Raw genomic sequence first — 25543 nt, forward strand, 5'->3', positions numbered from 1 at the left:
GACACAATTTGGACTGATATGCATCCCTCACTCCCCTGTCATCCTTGGTATTCCTAGGCTGGTTGCCCATGACGCATGCATCCAGTGGGGATCACTCACAGTGCATGTTACCTCAAGATTCTGCTGCCAGTCATGTCTTCCAAGGTCAGGCGTCAGAGCCGAACCTACTCACTATGTAGCGGCTGAAGGGGAGGGGAGACTTTAAAGCTAGAAGCTGCCCTCTTTGTCACCCCTTCAACCACGTTGAGTATGCCAGAGAAATATTGAGACTACGCTGATATCTTTGACAAAAGGAGGGCAAATGTTTTGCCTGCGCATCACAGTTATGATTGCCCCATGGAACTGCAGCCCGGGCCTGACATTCCCTTCGGCCATATTCACTCACTTGATAACTCCGACACCCCTGTCAACTTGAATTTGCATTTGCACAATGGTCTATTATATCATGGGAAGTGCCTTTGCATTCCAGAAGGTCAGCCCAAACTGGAAGTGTTGTGGATGTGCCATGATGTGCCAGTGGCTTGGCATTTTGGCTGCTATAAAACTCAGGACTTGGTGTTATGATGTTTTCGGTGGCCACGGGTGAGTACTGACATGGCAAAGTATGTCAGCTTCTGTGACTGTGCTGTTGGAGCAAGTGCCTACGTGCTAAACCACTCAGTCTACTTCAGCCTCTGCCCACTCCACCTCAGTCCTGGTGTGTGAGCTCATTGGACTTCATTGTAGAAGTACCTTGCTCCTAAGATCATGGTAGCAGTTGATCTGTTCACTAAGATGGGATGCTTTATTTCTATTCACTCTCTCCCTACCACTCAGGAAACAGCCTGCCTTTTCCTAAACCATGTTTTTCAGCTCCATTAATTGCCAACTGGAATAGTGTCTGATCGGGGCCCACAATTCACGTCCCGGTTCTGGTGTGAACTCTGTAAACTCCTAAGAATTGAACTTTTCACCTCCTCAGCCTACCATGTGCAGACCAACAGGCAGACAGAGCAGGTAAATCAAATCCATGAGCAATACTTCTGATGCTTTCTTAACTACCGCCAAGATGACTGGTCACTTTCCTGCCATATGCCAAATTTGCTTATAATAACTCCATCTGTACCACCTTCCAGTATAGGCCATTTTATGCCAGATATGCCCTCACCTCCATCTAGTCACTTCTGCATACTCACAATTTCCTGCTGCAGCAGACCTCATTACCCACTTTCACCAAATTCACCTGGAGCATCTGAAATCTGCTAAGGAAACACATAGGTGTCACGCCAAACCTGCCAATTTGCACCAACACTAAAAGTGGGGGATAAAGTCTGGCTGTCTGCTAAACATCTCAGATCCTCCCACCCATCTGTCAGATTAGACCATCGACACCTGGTTTATTTGAAATTATTGAACAAGTCAACCTGTTAGCATTTTGACTCCAGCTGCCGGAATCTGTGAAAGTCCACCCAGTTTTTCATGTGTCCCTATTGAAGCCCTACACAGAAAATCCCTTCCCTGGCCACTCCACTCCACTACTTCCTCCCTTAGAGGTTCAGGGTCAGGAAGAATATGAAGTCCGAGAAATCCTGGATTGTAAGCGAACCTGAGATCTGCTTTACTCCCTGGTGGACTAGGAGGGTTATGGCCTGGAAGAACAATCTTGGGAACTGGAAGGGAATGTCTATGCTCTGGAGCTCATACTCACCTTTCACCAGAAGAACCCAGAAAAAACATGTTGAGGATCTGGTCCATGATCTGAAATCCCCCCTCCCACACCCCCCCCCAAATGTTAATATTTTGGATATTATGGATCTAACAACTGCTGGGTTGAGTTTTGCAAAATCAAAACCCAAGCAACAACTTTCCACAAAACCACACCCAGCAGACTCATCTCATCTCTGCTGTTTGTGCCATAGCTTGGAGTCCATATGTATTTTCAGTCTATTAGAAAAAACAAAAGATCTCCATCCCATTCCTGTACATTGCCCCCCCCCCCCCGCCCCAGTCTGAGAATTTACAGCAAGAAGCTTGGGTCACTGTGACCACTCAAGCCTGAACCCAATTGGGTGTCCCAAATAGGATAAGTTATCTATCCATAAGCCCTATGGTCTAACATTCAGGCACCCTGGGTAAATCTGTAATCTACAGTGCTTTGTGTCAGAGAGTTTACAGAGGCAAGACTACATCCATATCCTTTATTTTGAAAGTACCTGTTTTATATCAGAAGTCACATGCCTAGCTGAGCTGTAAATACACTCTTGAGCTTCCTGTGATAATAAAATGAACTGAGTTGAACATAACTGGTGAGGTAAATGAGCTAGTTAGAATATATTCAATGTTATAATGTACAGCTGGTTACAATGGTAGTTCACATTTCCTATCCTCATCCCAGACTGTCTACACTAACAGAGATGAATACTTAACTGGGGGATGTTCCATTGCTGCATTTACAAACTCAAGCTATCAACTATTAGTTGGAGAAGTGATATGACCCAATACTGTGTCTGAAGGAGGAGGAAGGAAACTTAATTAAAATTAATACCAAATTAATGCTGGGGAATTTTTGGCTATCAAAGAGTATGCTCAGAAAGACAAGATACAGAAGAAAGTGACAAGGAGAGCCTGTGAACCAGTGGAATACAAAGTTTATGGAACCTTGGGTGATGGAGGTTGATGGTTTCAGCAATCAATCCTCTTATCATGATGACATTATTCCATTTGCTTTAGGTCTTTTACTCACAATGCACTGTGGATGCAAGACCAGGGGCACCTACAGAAAATAGTGGTCCTGGGGATGTAAAATTCAGTGCACCCTCAGCCAACACAAAAAGGGCTTGCATCAGCCACATAACTCATCCCTTATTTTTCCACGCCAGCTCTCTGCTTGGAGCAAGTATCTGCGATTTAGCATTCGAGAAAAGGGCAGTTTCTGAATAAAGACCCCAGGTCTCTCTTCTTTTATAGATCAGGTCTTCCTTGGGCAGTCAGAAGTCAGTTCCCTAACTCCTGCTCCCTTCCCTCCACCTCTTGCCTCATCAGAATAGGCCTAAAATGATCAGCTGGCCACTATATCTTACTAGAATGACTGACAATCTATTTTTTGGCTGCTGGACAAAGTTAGGGGAATCTGCTGGGTGCATGAGATATGCACTGCAGGCAGCTAATACCTCACAGCCGGCTTCATTGGGTAAGTGTTGTGAGGGGAAATCCTTGAGGAACAGTAGCTAGCATTCATGTTCCCAGTGCTATGGGAGGAGTTGCCAATTGCCCATGTTAGAGACTGATAATCCACACATGAAAGTGGTAGACTTAGTTATTGAAGGGGCCAGGTAGGATGTTCAGACTAGGAGAAATCAGCAGTAAAATGTATATAACTGTGATGCAAACTGTTTGGGGGAACTGTTGATAGGGCCCCAGGAAACCTTTTCAGAGCATGTTTCAGAACTGCAAGCATTGTCGTCTCTTACTGAGTAGCACAGAGTGCCAAGCAGGCCCTTACAAGACAAGCTATACGTTTCTAAAGGCATTTAGCTCCTAACTGACTCTGGGCAGGAAATTACAAAACGGATGTTGAAATGTTGCCCTGCTGAAAAGTTGTCATTTGAGTAATGGATGCTTTATTTCCTGTTTTTGCTGAAAGGTAAAGTGCAGCATAATTAGCGAGTGAGAAAGCAACCTTGGCAGCCAAACAAAAAAAGCACATTTTGGGCGCCTGAGCCAATTAAAATTGTTTACACAGCCACTGAACAATATTTTCTCCAAATAATTATGACTGGGAGAATTGATCATAACAAAGCTACGCTTACCCGTCACAAACCTGATCTTGCAATGTGCCTTCAACTCCCAGGGATGCGAATGGAAGTTGAGAGCATTCCGCAACTCTCATCATGCAGAGTTTGGGAGAAGGGGAGGGGGGCGTTAGAGCCAAACTCACTCCTATTCTTTAGGTTCTGGGTAGGATCCCAAACTGGAGAAGATTAGATGTACAGTACTTTCTGGATCTGGTTCAACTGCTCTGGGGAGAACTGCTGTGCTGCTCTCAGCTAATTACAGTTCAAGATGGTGGAAGTCTGAAAGCAATAGATATTGAGAGATTTTTGACATTTTGGGCATTAATCTCACATGATTTTGGCTGTTTAATATGAATCCAAACTTTAATTCAACCTCATGTCCAAAATGTAGATTAATTCTAATCCTGATTCAGAGTCAGATTGAACACTGCTTCCTCAACTCAGTTTTACATTGAAGAGGCTAAAATTCTCTCATGCTTCTATAATAACAATCTATATCTTTAATAAACCTGCACATACACTTCTGAATCACCTGACCCACACCCCTTGAAGCTCACTCAGGCAAACGCTCAGCTGGATGTCCTAGCTATTTCTGTGATGATTGGCTCTCCTTCCTAGGAACAAAATAATCCATCCGATGCAACCAGGAGTCCAGATAAATATCACTGCTTTTTGCCATGATGTTAATATGCTCTTCTTATGGCATAATAACAATATACTTACCATTGGAAGTCTCTCACTCCTGGGTCCTGTATTTATACACATACTTTATTTACTATATTTTTATGTAGGACTTCTCCCCATTCTCCTATTTTAATATTTTCTTTGGTTGTTTCTGAAGTATAATTAAACCAAACTGTGAAAGCTACTACAGGATGACATACTTTGGTAAGGGTGCTATACAGAGTCGGTAATAAGCAATAATAACACACATATATACACACATTCTGGATGCTGCTTGTGTCCAGACTTGCACAGGGTTGTATTTTTTGTAAATAGGATCTGCCTGCTGCCTATTTCTGCCTTGCACAGTGTTGTGCATGTGTCTGTTTTAATTATTAGGTACGTCCTGTTTTGTTTTGAGACTTTCAAAAAGAAAAATGAACTGGGAGTGACCTGCCCAGGGAGAGTTATAAAAACAAAAACCTCTGGTGGGTGTGCAGTCTGTTTTGACTTGCCCTTGGTTTAGAGCACGGAGAACAATTGGGAAAAATATGCTCATAGATCAAATTTGCTGGAAGCAGAAATCCTGGGCCAAGGCTCCAGTCACTGGAGAAATCTGAAGTGCTTGGAGGAAAAGTTAGGGCAGAAAGAAAACAGACTCATTTGAAAATACTCCAGGAAATGTCAAAGTGGTCACCACAGAGTTCAGTTTATAGGTTCTTGGTGCATGGGTTCAATTTCCATTGATATCTGAATTCCTGCACTTCAATGGGAGTTGCCCATGTAGGGCTTCACTGTGGTTTTAGTAACCACCGCAGAGCATGCAGAATGGGGAAGGATGCAGAAGGGCACTGTCACAAATCTGTCCATGGTAAGGCACCCCCTATAGGCAAAGTGGGGAGTACATCTAAATGGGTCCAATTACTCCACCCACACACCAGCAGGCACTGCAGGGTGTCTTTTTAGTGGGTGGATGCTTACCTTACGACTGGGGCTCTTGACTGTCTCGTCCCCTCTCTGTGTGCCCCCTGATGCCACCAAACAGCCTATAGTCAGCAAAAGGGGTTAAGCAAAAGAAAGGTAAAGAAAAGCCTGTAAGCAGCTTCCGCCAGGATATGGGCCTCTCTTACTTCAGAGGGGCCCTGGGAGTGTCAGTGTCCCCTTCAGAGTGCACTGGACTCCAGTGCAAGCCCCCGTTCTTTTCCCCTTCAACTCAGGGGCTCTTCACCCTCCTTCTGCACAGGCAGGGCTTTGCAGGCTGCCAGTCCTCTCTCCAGGGCTGGAGAAGCTCGGCAGTCTGTTCCCTTCCCAGGGTTGGCACCATATGACTGGAGTTGCCTCTTTTTAACTCCTCCTCCAGTCCTGGCTTGATTTTCAGGTGTGGCAGGGTAGGGCCACTCTAGCCCAAAGCCGCTCCTTAACCCCTTCCATGCTAGTGTGAGGTTTATATACCCTGTCGCAGGCCTCCGACCACTGGACCATCCTTGGCCATCCATTTTTTACAAGGTCTGTGAGGGGGGCTGAAAGGGAGGCAAATCCTGGCATTAGGCGCCAATAGTATCCCCAGACCCAAGAAGTCTGCCAAACTTATTTCTTGATCGTGAGCACTGGACAGTCTGTCAATGCTTGGACCTGGTTGACTAGTGGCTGCAGACAGCCTCCGCCCATGGTGTACCCAAACAGGTGACTTTGTGGTTCCCTATGTTACATTTTGCCAGATTAGCCATTAGGCAGGCATCTGTGAGGGCCTGGAGAACTGCTACAAGGTCTTTATGTGGCTGTCCCAATATCATTGTCTACAGTCAAGGTCATCCCAGTAGGCAGGTGCATGCTGCCCATGTGGCTAAATCCAGTACAATAGCCTCTAGAAAGTTGCCACTGCCCCATGGAGATCAAGAGGCATGAACTGGAATTTATATAAGCAGAAGGGCATGGACAAGGCCATCTTCTATCAGGATTCTGGCATCAATTGTATTTGACAGTAACCTTTCAAGAGACCTAAAGTGGCTATATATCAAGCCACTCCCAATTGTTCTAATAGTTCATCCACCCTTAGTATCAGGTAGTTATCAAATTTTGATATTGCATTGATCTTGCAGAAATCAGTTCAGAAACTGATCGTGTCATCCTGCTTTGGCACTAGTACAATTCACTCCAGGGTCCTGAATTCATGCACGTACATAAAAAATAGCAAATATTTGTCTGTTTTAATGTTTTCTTTAGTTGTTTCTAAGTACAATTAAACCAAACTGTGAAAGCTACTACCGGACAACATACTCTGCTGACGGTGCTATACAGAGTCTGTAATAAGCAATAATGACTGAATGAACACAGAGAATAAATAACATTTATATTATGTAGCCCATTACCAAGCAGAAAACGTTAAGTTAGATACACACTTATATACACACATTCTGGATGCTGTCCGTGTTCAGACATGTACAGGGTTGTATTTTTTGTAAATAGGATCTGCCTGCTGCCTATTTCTGCCTTGTACAGTGTTGTGCATGTGTATGTTTTAATTATAAGGTACGTCCTGTTTTGTTTTGAGACTTTCAAAAAGAAAAATGAATTGGGCGTGACCTGCCCAGGGAGAGTTATAAAAACAAAAACCTCTGGTGGGTATGCAGTCTGTTTTGACTTGCCCTTGGTTTAGAGGGAAGAAAACAATTGGGAAAAACATAGATCAAATTTGCTGGAAGCAGAAATCCTGGGCCCAGGCTCTAATCACTGGAGAAATTTGAAGTGCTGGGGGAGGGGAGCGGGAGGAGAGTTAGGACAGAAGGAAAACAGTCATTTGAAAATACTCCAGGAAATGTCAAAATGGTCACCACAGAGTTCAGTTTTCAGGCCTTTGGTGCAATTTCCATTGACATCTCCTTGCACTTCAATGGGAGCATCTGTATCATTATTATTATGAGGCCATAATTAAGAAGGATATTATTGACTGAGACGTGAGTAGTGGTGAGCATACTAGTTCCCATTGTAGTCAATGGGAGCAAGGGTACTTAGTTCCTCTCAAAATCAGGCCCTAAGTATTAAATGTCATACTCTAGCCAGATGGCCTATGTTTAACATTTCTCAATGTTAATTCTTCTTGGTGTGTAACTTCAGTTTTGTTCCTGGAGTGGTGGGTGAAATTCTGTGGCCTGCGTTGTGCAGGAGGTCAGACTAGATGATCATAATGGTCCCTTCTGACCTACATATCTATGAATCTATGAAATCCTATTTAGGGTGCATCTTTATTTTGCAGATGCGCAATAGAGAAAGAAGTGCAGAAATGTAAGCCATGGTTCCTTCGTCCGCCGGTTAAGGATTTATGTGTTGGAAAGGGATTTGTTCCAACCAAGTAAGTGGAATTATTTGGCAGCAGGGTTGTTAACATTAAACCTGTAATGGAATGTGAAATGTGAACATTTATTTGATGAACCAAAAGCAGTGTTTCTTTGAAATATACGGGGCCAAATCACTCTCAGAGTGATTCGACTGGCTCTCTTGGCTGAATTTATGCCGCTGAGATACCACAGTGCTCCAAGCCATCTCGATGGGGGCCGAATATCTTTGATAGAAAGTAGCAGCGTGACATGGCCAAGACAGCCAAAGAAATGTGTTCAAGGAAATAAGTACTGGACTGAAAGCTATTGATTTGGTCACATCAGTAGTGTTGGATGTGAGGTCTCCTATTAACTGGCACTGTGGCATTAACGCACTATGAAATTCAGTCTGTTTATCCGTCTCCATCAAAGAATGCAAGGAAATTAGGACAAAGGCTCATTGTTTATTCAAAATTGTATTTTTATTTATCTTTTGGTTCTTAAAAGCCGCTTGGCTTACATCTCCTCTGGGCAGAGGCATCAATTTAAAGACATCACTGATGAAACAAACAACTCAGGGAGAGCAACAGAGACATGAAAGCAACTTAGCCTCTCAAAGTGCCCCTGGAGGTAAAAGCCTGAGTAAATAGGCTTTGCAGTGAGCTTTGGAAGGCAATGATCTCTGGCTTTGTCAGACCACCCAGGAAGCTGTGTTACCTGCCATAGGGAATGCTCTGATTTTGACTCCTCAGAGTTCAGATCTAGGGACCATTAGCAAGAGCATCTGAAATTATCTCAACTGTTGGGATAGAGCATAAGGAGAAATGTGGCACTGGTGCATGGATACGACAGCATCAGTGCCTTGGACCCCCATCCTGCAATGGGTTGCACACGGGTGGATCCTTGCATCCCTTTGTATGTTGCCACAATACCATTAGGGGGCTCTGCAGAGACACAGCGGTGCTTTGGTGTGCAAACATTGCAGGACCCGAGCCGCAAAAAAAATATAAATGGATAGATAGAAGGTAGACAGAATTTTTTGAGTAAATCCCACTAATTTCCATGGGCTGCTAATCAAAACAGAGGGGGGTTCTGGCTACCTGATTTTCTACTATGCTCTTTTAGTCACGCCATTAGGCCAACGGCAAATGATTTCAGAGATATTGCTGTACATCTACCTGCACATTTGCCCATAACTAGAATTGACCCCACAGAAAACATTTTTGAAGGTTCCAAACTGTTCCATTCCCATTTTCTTTACTTTGCAATTTTGTTCATTTCTTTATTTCCCAGATACAGCTGGGATGGTTAGTGCCAAATTCAGCAGAATCCTTCATGACAAGCATTATCAGCAATGGAAAACTGGGAAATCTTCTGAGTGATATTTTGTAGCCCAAAGATGGTAGGTTAGTCAGGGTAAGCTCTGTAGAAGTATTCAAATCTTGGGATGCTTAATCAAATTGAACCAGGACACAAATAGTTTGAGATTCTCTCATCACCGCTAATCATGCTGGGTACAATTTTCAAAAACTCCCATGTGATTCAGGAGCCTGAGTACCATTTTCATAAGTGATCATTTGCACTCCAGGGTTTTTGAAAACTTTACTGGCTATCTTTTTCAAGTAGTTCCTTTTATGCCAGCAGAGACATATATCTTTGCCAGGGGTTCTATTCTGTCAGGAACCATGAGTCTTGAACACTGGGCCATAGGGCGTTTTTGGAACCAGTACGTTCCAACCTGCCACCACTGCCCAACTAACTGTCACCAGAATAAGAGTTGACCCTTGATAGAGGACTCCAGTCCTGGGACTTGATTGGCTGAGTGCTGGGGGTCCTCATTGGTTCACAGCTGCTATTTAAACCCAGCAGAGGAACAGGAAGTTGTCCACGTAAGTGGGTTCATCCTGCTTAGGACTGCTTCCTTGGCAATACTGGCTCCTCCTGCCTGCTGCTGATCTCCTGGTAACCTGACTCTGCCTGTCTCATGACACCTGACTCCTCGTTTGCCTTCTGGCCTGGCTTGGACTCTGATTTCCTGGTGTCTGACCTAGCCTGACTTCCAACTCCTGCTCTGACCACTAGGTCAGACTGCCCATGTCCTGGTTGTGACATATTCAGACTCCTAGCTACTTCAGTTAAACTCCTGAGGATCTCCCATTGGTCAACTATGTTTTACCCTCATGTAAAGCTCTGCCTCTCTTTGGACAGCAGTGGTGTTAATTCTCTTGCTTCAGCTAGGCTATTGGAATGAGACCCTCCTTTAAAACTGACATGAGTGCCACGCCAAGATTAAGAGGTATTCAAGTGATGAGTGACCATCACTCTCCACCTATATCACCTCAGGGACACAAGTCCATCAGAGTGAGTAGCTGGAGATTCAGTGTTATTTCTGACTCGCAGTCTCTTTAAAAAACATACAGAGCCAGGGTTTCAGTGCTGGCTTCCTTTTTTACAGGCACAGACATTACCATTTAGACAAAAGTACCTGATTTGCCAGCATAGGCAGGAACTTAGCTCTCTAAATGGTCAACTTCAAGTCTGCAACTATGAATCCCATAATGCACCAACAAGGAAAAGGAGGTTAAGTCAAAGCCCCTTCAAGAAAATGGCCTTATAAATCACATTTGTCTTCTGGTCAGAGCTGGGGACTTCCACAGTCCTTGGCTGAATTATCCTTTCCCCTCACTGCTGTGCAGCATGGTATATGCATCCCTGACACTGAATCCCAGGCAATGCTGCATTTCACTGGTCATCATGATCCTCACTTCTAACCAAGGAGCATTTGGTGTTCCTCAAGATGGCGCTGGTGACAGGGTAGCTTGAAGCTATCTTTGTCCTTCACTGAGCCTGAAAAGAGCTGTCTCTTAGGCATACACTAGAGGAGATGAGCCTGAGCACAGCTGTAATTTATACCAGCTGCCAGCAGTCCCAAGGGGGCATTATGGTAGCTGGGAATCAGCCCTGTGTGAGAGCCCTGACCATACCTCCTTATTCTGGCCACAGCCCCTGCCCCGGTGACTATCTGCATATACACATATGTACAGATACATGAATCTCTTATATAAAACTCTCAGACCAGCTACCCACAGCGGGAGGGCCAGATTAATGCAGGGGCTTTAGGGCTGCAGCCCATGGGCTCGGACTAAGAGGGTCTCTGCAAAAATAAATCCATAATTATATATAATTCAGTGGTCACCAACGTGTCGATCACAATCGACTGGTTGATCCTGGAACCTCTGCCAGTCGATCGTGATCTCCAGGCCACTAAAAGTCCAGCGGCACAGCAGGGCTCAGGCAGGCTGCCTGCATGCCGTGGCCCCACACTGCTCCCAGAAGCGGCTGGCTGCTGGCACGTCTCTGCGGTCCCTGGCAGGGTGTGGGGGAGGAGGCTCAGCATGCTGTCCCCACCCTCAACACCGTCCCCACAGCTCCCATTAGCCAGGAACCGGCCAATGGGAGCTGTGGGGGTGGTGCTTGTGGGTGCAGGCAGCACAAGGAGACATGCTGTTCCCCTTCCCCCCAGGGGCATACAGAGATGTGCCAGCAGCCTGCTGCTTCTGGGAGCAGCGTGGGTCTATGGCAGGCAGGCAACCTGCCTGAGCCCTGCTGCGCCGTCGGCCAGGAGCCACCTGTGCTAAGCACCTCCCAGCCAGAGCCTGCACCTTGCATTCTCCTCCTGCACCCCAACCTCCTGCCCCAGGTCAGAATCCCCTCCTGCACCAAACTCCCTCCCAGAGCCCACACCCCTCACCCTCTCCTGCACCCCAACATTCTGCCCCAGCCTGGAGCCCCCTCCTGCACCCAGACTCCCTCCCAGAAAGAAACTAATATAACAGCTGTTCTAAGGTAAGAAGTAGGCTATTTTGAATTAACTTAACTATATTCTATATGTTTTAAGACTGAAATGTAACCACATATGGTTTTATGTTAATTAAAAGGCAATTTTAGTATAGTGTTAATAGCCTCTATGCCATAATTGTGATAGTTTTGTTTTAAATTAGGGAAAAGACTTGTATACAGGGACCCCACAAAATCTAATAGCCCTGGGCCTACAGGAGACTTAATCTGGCCCTTCACAGAGGGCAGGCTGTAGGAGCTGATGCCTATGACTATGCCACCTGAGGCTCCCCCTGCAGTAGGGTGATTCCTTTCTGTGGCTGTGGGGCAGCTTTGCAGTGATGGGGTGGCCAGGGGAGAGTCAGGCTTGTAGTTTCTAAAACACCCTTCATGGGGTTGTACAGTTGTAAAGGCCTTGTATAGTCACCCTGGTTTGTGTGCCTTCTGATTAAGGAAATACCGTAAATGCTTGGAAAAGCCCCAGTGAGAAACAGAGGGGAATTTGGACTCTTCAAATACTTTTGTTGCAAACAAGTCCCTAAACTCTTTTTTTCCTGCCTACTGTACTGTCCGCACACAGGGACCAGCAGCCAATTGGATTATAGCACTGTTGATTACTCACAATTCCCTTCCTGTGAGGACAGGCCCTGATGTGTTGTTTTTTGATAACACTGGCTCCTTTAGAGCAATAATGCTGGTACAGCTTCCTGTCTAATCGTAAAACAATTACTGCACCTCGAAAGGGAAAACATTTTGAAGAATCCTGTTTTAGCTCGGAAGTGATAATAGAAGCATTTTCTTGCTAATCAATGGTTTGGCTTTCAGTTTCATTAAAACATCCCCTCTGGCCACATGACCAATGTTAAGTAGACTGGAAGGCTCAGGTTTGGAGACAGGGTAGAGATGGACCTAGTCTCAACATCTCAATCTGGAGCTGAATTTCCCCATTTTTTTCAGGGGAGAGAAGCTGGGGTTTTCGTTTGGGCCCATCTCCAGTAATAGGATATGTAAGTTTTCACTTCTAGGTCCCTAGTCTGAATTAGCCCCAAATTGGTAGTGACCAGCAGTTGCCACCATGTAATGGGTGTTCAGTGGTCTATGCAAAACAAGCTATTGGTCTTCCTCCGATGGATAGTTTCCATGTTCCTCACTGATGACAGTCACACCACTACAGCTGGTATTAACTGATCCCTTGCTCATAATTTTAACAACAAAACCAAAGACTTAATGGCCTGAGGAATGAACCACCCTGTCACCTGTGGAAGTGGTCTGGCAGGCCAGGGCAAAGGTACAGTGGGGGTAAAGTGGGGTGAGTTTGCACTGCCTTGCCTATGCTGTATGTGTCTTGTGCATGAGGTGGGACCCTCACTCTCCAGGACTGCCACCTGTCATCAGCACTTGAAAAAATATTAAACAAGAAAACAAAGGCTGACTGCTCCTGATCTGCACAAAAGCTTCCTAAACTCTCTAGACTGTGAAGACTAATGTTCTAATGGATTGAGTGGCAGACATGGAGCAGTATAGAGGAGACTAGCAAAAACTCTGTATTCATGAGTTAATGTATTGGTGGCAGGATAACTCTGGAACTCAAAGACTGGAGAAAAACCCTGGGCCTGATTCTCCTCTCACTTACCCCAGCTGGTGTTATTCCATTGACTGCAGTGAAGTTACTCCAGATATACACCAAGTTAGCAGAGCAGAAACAAGCCCAATAGGTGTATGAAACATGGGACTAACAATAGTATTTGATGGAGAACAGGTTGTGTACTCTAGCTAGTCATCAAGTTTCACACAACAACTACACACTGTGTAAAGTTCTGTACAGAGTCCTTTACTTTCCTTTGTGAATTTAACAAGTAGTAAGAAGAAGCAAAGTCCTACTAACTAGTCCAGGATTTCTGTTTTAAGAAGGCAGATTCTTTGAATCTCACTTTTTTTAACAAAAAGTGTTCAACGTAGCGTTTAAACATCTTTCTAGGAAAGAGGATTTCTTTTCCAACAGAGTGATAAATACAAAATTAAAAAGTAGTGTGATCTGGACTGGGACTCAGGACACCTGGGGTGAAAACCTTGCCCCACTGAGGTGGAAAAGCTTCCATTGACTTCAGTGGGGTTAGGATTTCACTTCTGGATTCTGTTTCCAGCTCTGTGTCTGACTCACAGTGCAACTTTGGGCAAATCTCTTAAACTAAACAACATATTACTTAAAAGCGTCACAGGTATTGTGTGACTTAATGGATTGTTAAAAGTGCTTTGAGATCCTTCAGTGAAAAGATAAGTACAAAGTAGTATTAGTTTTATGTGACATGGGAGCACCCAGACTTGTGACATATTTCCACTGATCACTGCTTTATTGCATTTTCTAGGAGCTGTAAACTCACGCACCTCCATCTCAGGCCAGGGTGTGCGCCTTTGAACTCCCTGCTGGGGGACTCTACGGATACAAAGGGTGTGTGTTTGTGGTGAGAGAAGCACTATCTTACTGAAGTAAAGCAGAGAAAGGAAATGACTCAATCATCAAAAGGCCCTCCTTCCTCAGGGAACTGTCCCTAATCAGTATTATCCCCTTACAATAATACTATTTCAGAGGCACTGTGAACCAGAGCACCACGTAGCCATGTAAACTGCTTCCTGTATTTGCCAAACAAAACAGCATTCAGCAATTAATAGAATTTAGCTATTAGCTCTGCTATGATATGCATCCGATGAAGTGAGCACAAAAGCTTATGCTCAAATAAATTTGTTAGTCTCTAAGGTGCCACAAGTACTCCTTTTCGTTTTGCGAATACAGACTAACAGGGCTGCTACTCTGAAACAAACATTACAGCTAGTCATATGGCCATTCTTGGTACCATGCATCTCCTATGGAGAATCCTTTTCGTTTTAGAGGGTAGTTTACCTGCTGTGCCATGACACTTTTGCCAGGAAAGAACAAACCTGGTTTGTTACATTTCGCTTGGCTTAAAATGTCACAGCTGTGAAAATTATCCTCATTACCCTTGCAAGAGTTATTGCAACACTTTGCTCCTGGGACATCCTGATTAGTCATTGCTGTAGTATTAAGCAGGGATACTTTGTGTTACTTGCCAGGGATCCTGTAAAATCTCTACCTTTTTGATGCTTGATAATAGAAAGAGATAGCTACAAAAGTTGGCAGTGAAAGCTACAGAATAAAGCGATGGGCACTCCAGAGCTCTGGGACCGGGAATATTACAGAGACTCCGCTCTTTATAATTAACTGTGATTAGACACAGACACAGATGTGCAGCATCTCAGCAACAAATGAACCATTTGTTCATCTTTAATGCTGTAGGAGGGAAATGCATAAGATTGGCAAGAAAATGCACCTTGTAGCTTTCTTTCATTTCCCTCATTCTTTTTTTGATCATCCTCAATCAGTCACCCCTCCTGCTGATACAATCACCTGGAGGTGGTGGTGGGAGTTGGCTATTTGCACATACAAGTAAAAGGCAGCCAAGATGCCCAATTATCCTCTTAGCATATACTAATACCTTCCTGTTTATCCACCAGTGTGGATCTTCACTTATGGGAATGAGAACATTATCATATAGCTGGATACATTTAGTGTGACCATTTTCAGATGACAACTTGTCAAAGCCTCCATATGCAGGTTTAATTATAGAATACAGACTTTAGCAGGGTGTCATGAATTTATGGTGGTTTCAAAATGGGGGTATAAAGTCAAACTTTGGGTCTGATTCTGGGGCTTTCTGCATTGGTGCAGGAACACTTTTTATAATGGGGATGCTGAAGGCAGAAACCATGTAATTTGGGTTGTTATTACTACTTCAAGCCAGGGGTATGGCAGCACCCCTAGTTCCAGCACCTAAGGTTTTTCTGCTAAGCCTCAGAACTCTGAGATGTTTCAGTCAGGCAGAGAGTAAAACCACTTCCCTGGGAATGAAGTATTTGAACATAAAATGGACCTTTTTTGATCACAGAAACTCACCCAAGAAATCTCAATTAACTCATCATGATTTCTGTATCAATAGGAATGATGAAAAACAGAAAGTTGCTACAGCTCATGGCTGCGCCATAAATAGTATCTCCTCATTGCAGGTGGCAAAAATAATTGACCAAATTAATATCTGGTGTAATTCCACTGATGTCAGTACAGTTACACAGAGGAGGAGATTGTCCCTATGTATTTTGTTATATATGCGATAGTGACAAATGTAATGCCTTGTTTCAGCACCTGCAGAAAGACTGCAGTTTGAAATTGTATGAAAACACCCCTGCCATATGAGTCCAGAGGGGATTATGGAGCAATAAGGAAGCTGTAAACTTGATAGAATCCTGGTCAGGAATAGCATGAAGGATCTTGTGAAGCAGCATCTTCCCTTAAGTACATTGTATACAGCTAGCAACAAAGGTCAAATCTGAATCCAAATGTGAAGGTTCAGGAAAGTGGTTCCGGTTCAATATGCATGAAACGTGGGCAGCAATAAATGGTGACAAAAATACATAAAATAAAGTTCCTGTAAGAAATCTTTTTTTTGTTATTATTTCAGTAAACTACTGTAGTGATAGCTCTGGACCTTTATAATATTAATTGTCACACAAATACCTTTTAATATTCCTCATAACAAATATAACCAACCTTCAGTGCTAAAGTCTTGGAGGAGAAAATTAGGGTTGTGGTTTCAGTGTTTGATACGAACCTGAAACTCTCAGAGCTTCCCCTGATTCCTGAAGAGGGCACAAGGCCTGATTCTTCTTTCATATTTACTGCGGTAAATCAGGAGTGACACCAGTGAAGCCAACAGAGTTACACTGGTTTAAGTGGGAGGAGAACCAGGCCTTGGTTTGGCAGGGCCAAGGTCTGACTGGCTGGAGAGAAAGTTCAGCAGAGGGTCATTGAAACAGAAATGAAACTGCTGAGCTTTCAGGTTTGGTTTTTACAGAAGTCATGTGAAACAAAACAACATATAAAACCTCAGAGCTGTCTCAGCCTCTAGCCACATTCTATTCATGAGGCTTAAATCCATAAAAAGAACTAACTATGAACATGAACCCAGTTAGCTAGTCCCCTGTAACACTCCCTGCTTTGGATTCTGCCCAGCAACTCCTGCAACTAGCCCAGATTCTTTTCAAGATTCTGAGTCTAACTAGGCTCAGCTGCCTCTAATTCTTTCCCAACTGAAGTGTCTCAAAACCCCACAACCACTATCTGACTCAATAAAGCCCCTTTCAGGCCACCCCTAGCATAGGGCTAGGGAACACAGAACACTACCTTCAACTCATCCTTGTCTAGGACAGTGGTTCTCAAACAGGGGTACAGGTACACATACCCCTGGGGGTATGCAGGAGTCTTCCAGGGGGTACATCAGCTCATCTAGATATTTGACTAGTTTTACAACAGGCTACATAAAAAAAGACTAGAAAAGTCAGTACAAACTAAAATGTCATATGACTTGTTTATACTGCTCTATGTACTATACACTGAAATGTAAGCACAATATTTATCTTCCAATCAATGTATTTTATAATTATATGGTAAAAATGAAAAAGTAAGCAATATTTCAGTAATAGTGTAGCTGTGACACTTCTGTATTTTTATGTCTGATTCTGTAAGCAAGTAGTTTTTAAGTGAGGCAAAACTTGGGGTACGCAAGACAAATCAGGCTCCTGAGAGGGATACGGCAGTCTGGAAAGGCTGAGAATCACTGGTCTAGGGTAACAAAGGGGTGCAGCCTGTGACATCTCCATTCTCCTCATGTCTTCAAAAGGTGACTGTCTGGCCAGTCCCCACAGCCTGTACTTTTGGGGGAGCGGTAGTCAGCAAGCTCATCTCCACGCATCACATGCAGAATATCCAGCTTCTTCAGGGCCTGATACATCAGCAGTAGCTGGACTAGGGAATGCTCCTCATTTTCTACCGCTGCCATGTATTCTGATGTCTCCACGCTAATGGGGACTAACAAAGCAAACAACAAGACACTCTAACTTCTCTCATCCAATTCCCTTTGAGAGGAAACAGTAATTAGTGATAGTAATGGTAGTAAGCTCCATGGGTTATTTCTAATGAGCAGACACATTTCAACAGAACAGAGTTAAAATATTGTAAAAAGAAAAGGAGTACTTGTGGCACCTTAGAGACTAACAAATTTATTTGAGCTGTAGCTCACGAAAGCTTATGCTCAAATAAATTTGTTAGTCTGTGAGGTGCCACAAGTACTCCTTTTCTTTTTGCGAATACAGACTAACACGGCTGCTACTCTGAAACCTTAAAATATTGTGCAGCCCGGCTGTCCATGTCACTGGCTTTCCTCCTTTCACAGCTGCACCATCCTCTTGGCCAGAAGTAAAATTCTCACTTCTCCAAACATCCCCACTCCTCCTCAGTTAGTTTCACCAGAATAAATTGGTTCCGAATAAATAGTTTCCCTTCTGATTTGCTAGCCTTACCTCCCACAAACATATCCTTGTTCAAAGCAAGTCATAAGCAATAGGGATCCAAATGAGCTTAACATCTACAATAACCCAAGGCAGATTGCAAGTGGATCCTTTGTTTGTTATAGCAACTGAGCAGGAAAATCCTCTTCCAAGATAACAGCATTAAATTCAGGAAGAGCAGAGGCCTGGTAAATAAAAAAATGGACAATATAAGAAACAAAAATGGTTAGCTATGTTTCATACGGGTTAGGAAACAGGTCCAGGATGGGTCAGAGTAAACTGATACAGGGTCAATAATTAAGGGAATACTGATTAGGAGGACAGATGACAGCAGACTCCAAAATTAAAATCTTTCCTGCTTGAATTGGAAAGGAATAGAAAAGGCCAGATCCTGCAGACCTTTGTGGCCCTGCCACTGGCCTGCTGGGCGAGCTGGGGAAAGTCACTTCACCACTCTGTGCCTCAGTTTCCCCATCCATAAAATAATTATACTGGCCTCCTTTGTAAAGTGCTTTGAGCTCTACTGACAATAAGCACTATATAAGAGCTAGGTATTATTGTTATTATTTGTTAAGCCAGACTCCACTGGCTTCACTGGGATTTTAGTTAAATACGTACCAAATGCTCAGACCCAAAGAAGACAGAAAAAATGCATTAGGCTCCCCGCCAATAACAAACCCTAATCTACCTAAATAACGCTTTGTAATGGCTCTTCCTGACCAGATACTAGCTCTGTGTCCAGAGCCAGCGCTAGGCATAAGCAGGCTAAGCAATTGCTTAGGGCCCCAAGCAGCTCAAGGGGGCCCCTATTTGCTTTTTATTATAAGAACTTGCCTGTGTTAGTATTGGAGAGGGGGTGGGGGGAATATTCCCGCTTAGGACCTCCAAAGGGCTAACACCGGCACTGTCTGTGCCTGCCTATTAAACATCCTTCATATTGTACAACAATCTGAATGGGTAGAGAAAGCTCATGCTCATCAATGATGCAACTAGGAATAAAATAAACGGGGTTTTAATGGAGACTAATATATATATAGGTGTATGGTAAATTATACCCCCTTCTCCTGGTCAGGTAAGATAGCAAGAAGTATAGTAAACTAAAGTAGGACAGTCTGTATCCAAATAGCACTGCCACTGAAAAGTTAGTTTAAGAAAGCTCTCTTGAGGCAACAAAGGTGTCTCTGTTAAGCACAAAACAAGACATACATCATGAGACGTTGATGACATAATCTGGATTAGTCTTCATGCCTTGCTGGCTGTCTCAAGTTTACTACTATTTATTATTTTATTACAATAGTATCTAGCAGCCCCAGCTGAGATCAGGGTCCTATTGTGCTAGGCTCTGTATGAACACATAGCAAGACAGTCTCTGTCCTGAAGAACTTACAGTCTAGGGTCTGATCCTACAAACTCATAAACACGAATAACACAATAGAACACAAACTTAAAGTTAAGCATGTGCTTAAGTCATTGCAAGATGGGGGCCTAAACAGATACGACAGCCCAGGAAGGTATTATTAGCCCCATTTTACAGAGGGAGCGCAGAGAACCAAAGCCTGTGGCAGAGCCAAAACTTGGACCCAGATCTCCTCAATTGTAGGCTAGAATTTAAACCACAAGCTCATCTTTCCTCACACATTTATTGGTATCCCATCATAGCATCATAGACTGTTGTTAGAGAGAGAAGACAGAAGCAATATTGTATCTGCTACAAACTGGTACACACCGACTGGTTAACACTATCCAGCTGCCAGCTCCTTTCCAGATAATCCACAACATTTTGAAAACACTCTCTCTTGGACTCTAATTCTTTTCCTTGGATTCCCAAATTTATCATTGTTGAATTTAAACTCTTGCTGATGAATTCAACACCATGATCTATGGAACAGCAACGTCTGATTGATTGTTAGGTTTCTCCTTCACCTGTTTTAACCCTAACACTGTTATTTATATAAAGGAACATCAAAGTGCTTGGGATGTAATGCAATATCCTAAAAACAACATAAAATAAATATTTATTTAAAATAATAATATAAAAGGCCACCCCCCAGTAAAAATTCAGACAAAACTAAGCAGTGGGAAAAAACAATGGGGAAGGAGGAAAGATAATAAATATGAGGCCTTGCTGTCAGAGTAAAAAACACCATTGGAACAGAAAAGGTTAAAGGTGTTGTTATAGGTGGTGAGAAATGGACTGAGCTATATATATATGTCATTGGGGATCTAGTGGTAACTATACTAACCTGCCGCTGAAGACACAACAGTGGAGTTGTTACAAGGCCATAGATACCTGTCAGGATAGACTCTAGTTGTGGGAAGCTGAGAAGAAATGAACTCTGAGCATGCTAGTCCTGGGAGGGTGCTCCTAGCAGGGTAAAGCCTTCTGATGGGGATAGGTGGGAGGATTACAAGCCACAACTTTTATAGGCACATCCCTGAATGATGAGGGAACCTGCTGGAAGGTAACCAGCTCTACACAGGATTTTAGTGGCAGCAACCACTAGAAACACACAACACTGCTGGCCTGATCCCTCACTCAAACTAAACCCCCAATGAAGTTTTGCATGAGCATGGAGCATAGTTTGGAGCCCTGCCTGTGCATTGCTGATATTGTGCTTTGAATGAATATTCGGCTTTGTGCTGAAGTGCAGCTGCGATACAATGGACCTGGCAATGTGAAGCATACAACACGGCCAGTGAAGTTAGGAAGAAGCTGTGTGAAAGGTGGCTATACTGCAAAGGGATGTGTTGCTGTGTGTTTTCTCTGCAGTGTGCTGATAATGAGGGGGCAGCTATCCCTCCTCCCCCCTATGTCCTGCCATCCAGAGAAGAGGATAAGAAAAAAAACAAAGCAAGCAGGGGAAAGGTTATGTGGTCAGAGTGGGTGGAGTAAGACCACCACCCATCATGTCTTATCGTCCCTCACACAGACATAAACTCCGTTCTAGAAGGGCGTGCAAAATGGTATTCAGAGTGATAGCAACGGAACCAACTGAGAAACAACTCACCAAAGGGAATTACAAAGGAAAATATACTTGACCGTTGTTCTCTTTTTTTGCCTGAATCCTTTAGAATGGTCTTTTTGCAGCCCACAGTCCTGCACAGTGAACATGGGCAGTCCCTTGAAACACCCAAGTTAGGCAAATCGCCTCTGAGGAACACTTTTGCCTGTCGGCTGCAGGAAATACCCCCTCCCATCCCCCGGGCACAGTGAGAATGACTCAGTAAGTGTCAGGCCATGGTTAAAAAGGAAGTGTACAGAATGTTCTAAGCACTGAAAAACTCATGTAGGTGGGTGGGTGGAAAGCAAATCGGGTGTGAAAGGGCACCTAACCATGTTCTACAAGCCTAGGTTTGATTTGGGGTTTTTTTAGCCTTAAAGATGTTTCTTATTTACAGAGAGTGGTAAGTGTGCAATGGCCTTTACAAAACCAGAAAGAGGCACCGGGAGAAATTCATCCCTGGTGTAACTCCACTGACTTCAAAGGAGTTGTGCCAGCAGTTCCTTTGGGTCAAGCTCCCTGCCCACAAGCGCTAGCCATCTGAAGACTTGATCCTGCAAATTGCTGAACACTCTCAACTCCCACAGACTTCAACAGGAGCTGAGGGGGCTCAGCAGTTTGCAGAAGACACTTGGCACTCAGTAGGTTTAGGCTCAAATTCAGCCATAAACTGGGCAATGGGTCAGGTCCAGGAAGGTTTGGAGACAGAGGAGTGGGTATTAAAAGGTTCATGGCACACTAAAAGTCTCAGTGTGCTGAGCATAGAGGCTGCATGAAAGAAAGCGTGGAACCAAGAGTGGGAGCAGTCAGAGAAAGCTGTTGGGTACAGAGGAGCGTAAGAAACGAGATGCAGGACAGACTCAAATGATGGGAAGAGTTAGTTGGTGTAGAGTGAAAGGAAACCATATCTGTTACTGTAGTGGAATATTCAAGGGCATCCATTTGAATAATGAACCATGTTTATACTAATGATACATGGCAGGAATTTACAATCCAAATCATAAATAAACATAGTACTCGGTTTGTCTCTCCTCAACAAAGCTGTACATAAAATTGAAAGGTAGAGAAAAAGCACCGTAAAGAGGAGAGGAGCTCTTATTTACCCTTTCATAACACTAGAACAAGGAAACATTCAGTGACATTGAAAGGCAACACATTTAAAACCAGTACAAGGAAATTACTTTACACAAGGCACAAGTTACCCATAGAATTCACTGCCATGGGATATGATGGAGGCTAACCATGATCAAACATTTATACAGATAATGAAAACATACACAGATACATCAATCAGATATGGAAAAAAACCCTGTTTTTAAAAGGAATATAAACTCCGATGCTTCAGGTCATAAGCCAATTACTAACTTCTGTGAGTTAGAAAGAAACTTTCTTTGGGGGAAGATTATTCCATAATTGGTCACTGGGGAGTTTTCCTGCAGCTTACTTTGAAGCATCCGGTTCTGGCTGCTGATGGAGACAATACTGACCTAGGTGGACCATGGATCTGATCTGGTCTGGCTGGCAATTCCTATTTTGTCTTCAGTATGGATCTCTATTCCACACTCTTTCTGTGCAGGCTGTTACTTGTTGAATTCAGTGGGAGTTCTGGAAACAGATTAGCTGTGGAACATATACTGGATATCACAATGAGGGTAAGAGACAGCCCTGTGGATTGATGAGAAAAATTTTGTTCACATTTCAAAATCCTTAATTATAATGGAATTTATCAGGTCTGTTTCTATTCAAAGAATGATACATCCTGTACCTGAACTTTATATGAATGTTACCATTTTAAAAAGCCAAGTATTCTATTCACAACAGCAAACATCACAACTTGCAAAAAGGTCAGTTTGGAGAAAAATAAAGAGTACCAAGCTTGATTTTTCCAGAAGGTTTCCATAAAAATATATCCTTTTATTCCCATCACATTCATGGTATATCCCTCCCATTTTATCCTCATCTCTCTTTCCCTAAAACTCCCTCTCCAGGGACTCCAACAGATTGTGCCCATGGCTTCAGGCATTTGAAAGGTTAATAGTGAAAATTATTGCTGTTTCATTACCAAAAAATACTGTGTAGAACCTGCAGATATGCAAGATGGCCTGCAACCAAGCCACCTTGCACTGCTGCCCTGTCAGATCTCTTAAACTAAGAAAGATTAGTATCTGATGGGAGACATTTACAGCAAGTCATGGTGGTGGGCCTCTTCTCATTGATTCAATGCCAGATGTGTCTGGATAAGAAACAAAACTGATCCCCTGACCACCTGTGGGTTTAAAGATCCTATGGCACTTTTTGCAAGAATAGACATGATAAAGCCTCTGCCCTGGCCAAATTCCAATTTGATTAATTACATTCTGCCTCCTTGAATTCCCTCTGATGTTTCAGCTGGATAAGGTATTCTTCACTTCCTGACCTATCATCCAGTGTACTATGGACCCAACACTGGTTGCTGTGGATGAAATGATCCCTGTGAATAGTTTGAATACCAGTGTGAGTTTCTAAAGACTTTGGGATCCTTCAGGATGAAAGATGCTCTGTAAGAAGTAAGATGATGAAGATATAATATAAATAACAACAAGCAATAGTAGCCTTGCTCTAGATCTTCCCATTCTGTGTAATACACTTGATGAAGATACTGATAAAAGCCCGCTGCCCACTTATGCCTTCTAGTTGATGGAAGATAGGAGAAAATCAGTGCAAAAATGGAGGGGAGACAACTTAAAACAAGAAGCATTGGATTTTGCAGCACAGATTATCCACATGATGCATGACTCAGAAGATAAGACTAAAGCAAAAATCATATATTTGTGACTCACAGCAACAAAAGTTTCAATCAGCTCTTGCTCCCTCAGGCCTGAGCTTGCTTTCACTTCAGTGAAGCAGGATCAAACTTTAATATGGGCCTGGTTCTGTGAGGATCACCTCATAATCATCTTTTGAAGTCAGTGGGCACTGAAGCACTTGTTACCATGATGATTCAGAATGTATATTTGCAAATGACAACAAAATTTAAGAGAACAGGGCTCTGAACTGAGTACGTTGTCTTTGCTGTCATTCTTCTGCCAAGAGGCTTTGTGAGAATTTGGTTTTCACATTGTCATGGGTAGAGCCCTGCACGGATACAAAATTTTTATCCTCATCCAATCTCCGAACCGTAAACATGGTGTAAACATGATATAAAGTAGATGATGCAGATTTGCATCATAGATATAAAATTTGCATCATAAATATAAAATGTGAATCCTCATCCATCCGCAATCCGCAAACATGGTCCACAGATATGGATATCTGCAGATATAAAGCATCGAATATCTGCAGATCTGCAGGGCTCTAATCATAGGACACTATGTACTCAATCCAGCTTGCCAATATGTTTTCCTTTTTGCAAATAATACTTATTTGACATGATTTTCAGAGGTGCTGAGCATCCACAATTCATGCTGAAGTCTACAGGAGGGGCAGGAGTTCAGGACATCTGGTAATCAGGCCAATGATATGTAATTTTTAAGGACTTGATCCAAAGCCCATTAAAATCAATGGAGAGACTCCCACTGACTTCTCTGAGCCTTGACTCAGGCCTCAAATGCATTAATTTCTATGCATTAGCAAGCAGACCATATTAATCAAGATGTTCCCATGTGAAGGAGGCAGGAGGAGGGGAAGGAGTTAACATGCTTCATGCTCATTTTCCGTTCAGACAGAAGGTATTTATATATTTGGTATCAGATACTGATAACCTTATTCATGGTGAATGAGATATCAATGGGACCACTTGTGCAGTAAAGTGCTATTTAATGTGAGTGAGGAGAGTGAATCTGGCCTTTAGGATTTTGTTAGGCTGTTCCCCCAACACAGTTTCCTATGTACATAAAATGTATTGGCAACCAAATCTCATCAGAATGATCTATCCAAGAGAGAAGTTATAGAGCTTGAGCCTTCAAATACTTAATCATGAGAGGCAGGCAAGCAGCTGCAGTCTAGTGGACTGCACATGGGGCTGAGAGTCAAAAGATCCAGGTAAAATCCTGGGTCTGTTGAAGTCATTGGGAGCTTTGTCAGGGACTTCAGTAGGGCCAGAATTCTACAACAGGTTCTAGTCCTGACTCTGCCACTGAGGTGCTATTTAACCTTGGGAACATCAGTTACCCTGTCCGTAAAATAGGGAGGCTAATAATGCTGACCCACCTTTGCAAGTGCTATGTAAAGGCAAAGTAAAATTGTATTAAATCAGTGGGTTATGGGCCTGCTTGCATAATCAAGAGTTTGCAGGATCAAGCCTCATTCTCTTTTACCAAAATGACTGATTGATTAGGTTTCACACAGACTACCTTGAATGTGAAGAAGCCTCCATACAAGCCAGGACAAGAGGTGTGTCAACAGCAGGGCCTCCTCTCCCCCGTCCACCTACAAAAGTGGGAAAGTAAAGTATTGTCCTTCCACTGGTCATTTCCACTTTCCTCCGCCATGCTTTGTTTCTTTTCTGGCACACTCTTTTGGCTCTGAGTATATTCCTTCTATTACACCTCATCCTCTT

The 25543-nt window shown here is 43.3% G+C and overlaps 2 long non-coding RNA genes across 4 annotated transcripts in view; one reads left to right on the plus strand and one right to left on the minus strand.

Moving 5' to 3' along the window:
- The window catches only part of LOC119566525, a 54267-nt gene that overhangs the window by 13026 nt on the left and 15698 nt on the right, over nt 1–25543 (minus strand). Inside the window, exons 3-5 of one of the 3 annotated variants that reach the window (XR_006291559.1) lie at nt 22494–22671; nt 4317–4387; nt 3789–4052 (exon numbers count right to left, since the gene is read on the minus strand). This is a non-coding gene — a long non-coding RNA (uncharacterized LOC119566525). Of the gene's footprint in view, nt 1–3788; nt 4053–4316; nt 4388–17161; nt 17526–17727; nt 18190–21012; nt 22672–25543 lie in introns of those variants that run through there. The other 2 variants (XR_006291558.1, XR_006291560.1) reach the window with 2 other exon arrangements.
- On the plus strand, nt 11547–16099 carry LOC122466208. Its single transcript, XR_006291557.1, has 3 exons — nt 11547–11596; nt 13954–14036; nt 15801–16099. It is a non-coding gene; the product is annotated as an uncharacterized LOC122466208 (long non-coding RNA).

Source organism: Chelonia mydas, chromosome 6 (genome assembly GCF_015237465.2).
Source record: "Chelonia mydas isolate rCheMyd1 chromosome 6, rCheMyd1.pri.v2, whole genome shotgun sequence".
Classification (NCBI taxonomy): domain Eukaryota; kingdom Metazoa; phylum Chordata; order Testudines; family Cheloniidae; genus Chelonia; species Chelonia mydas.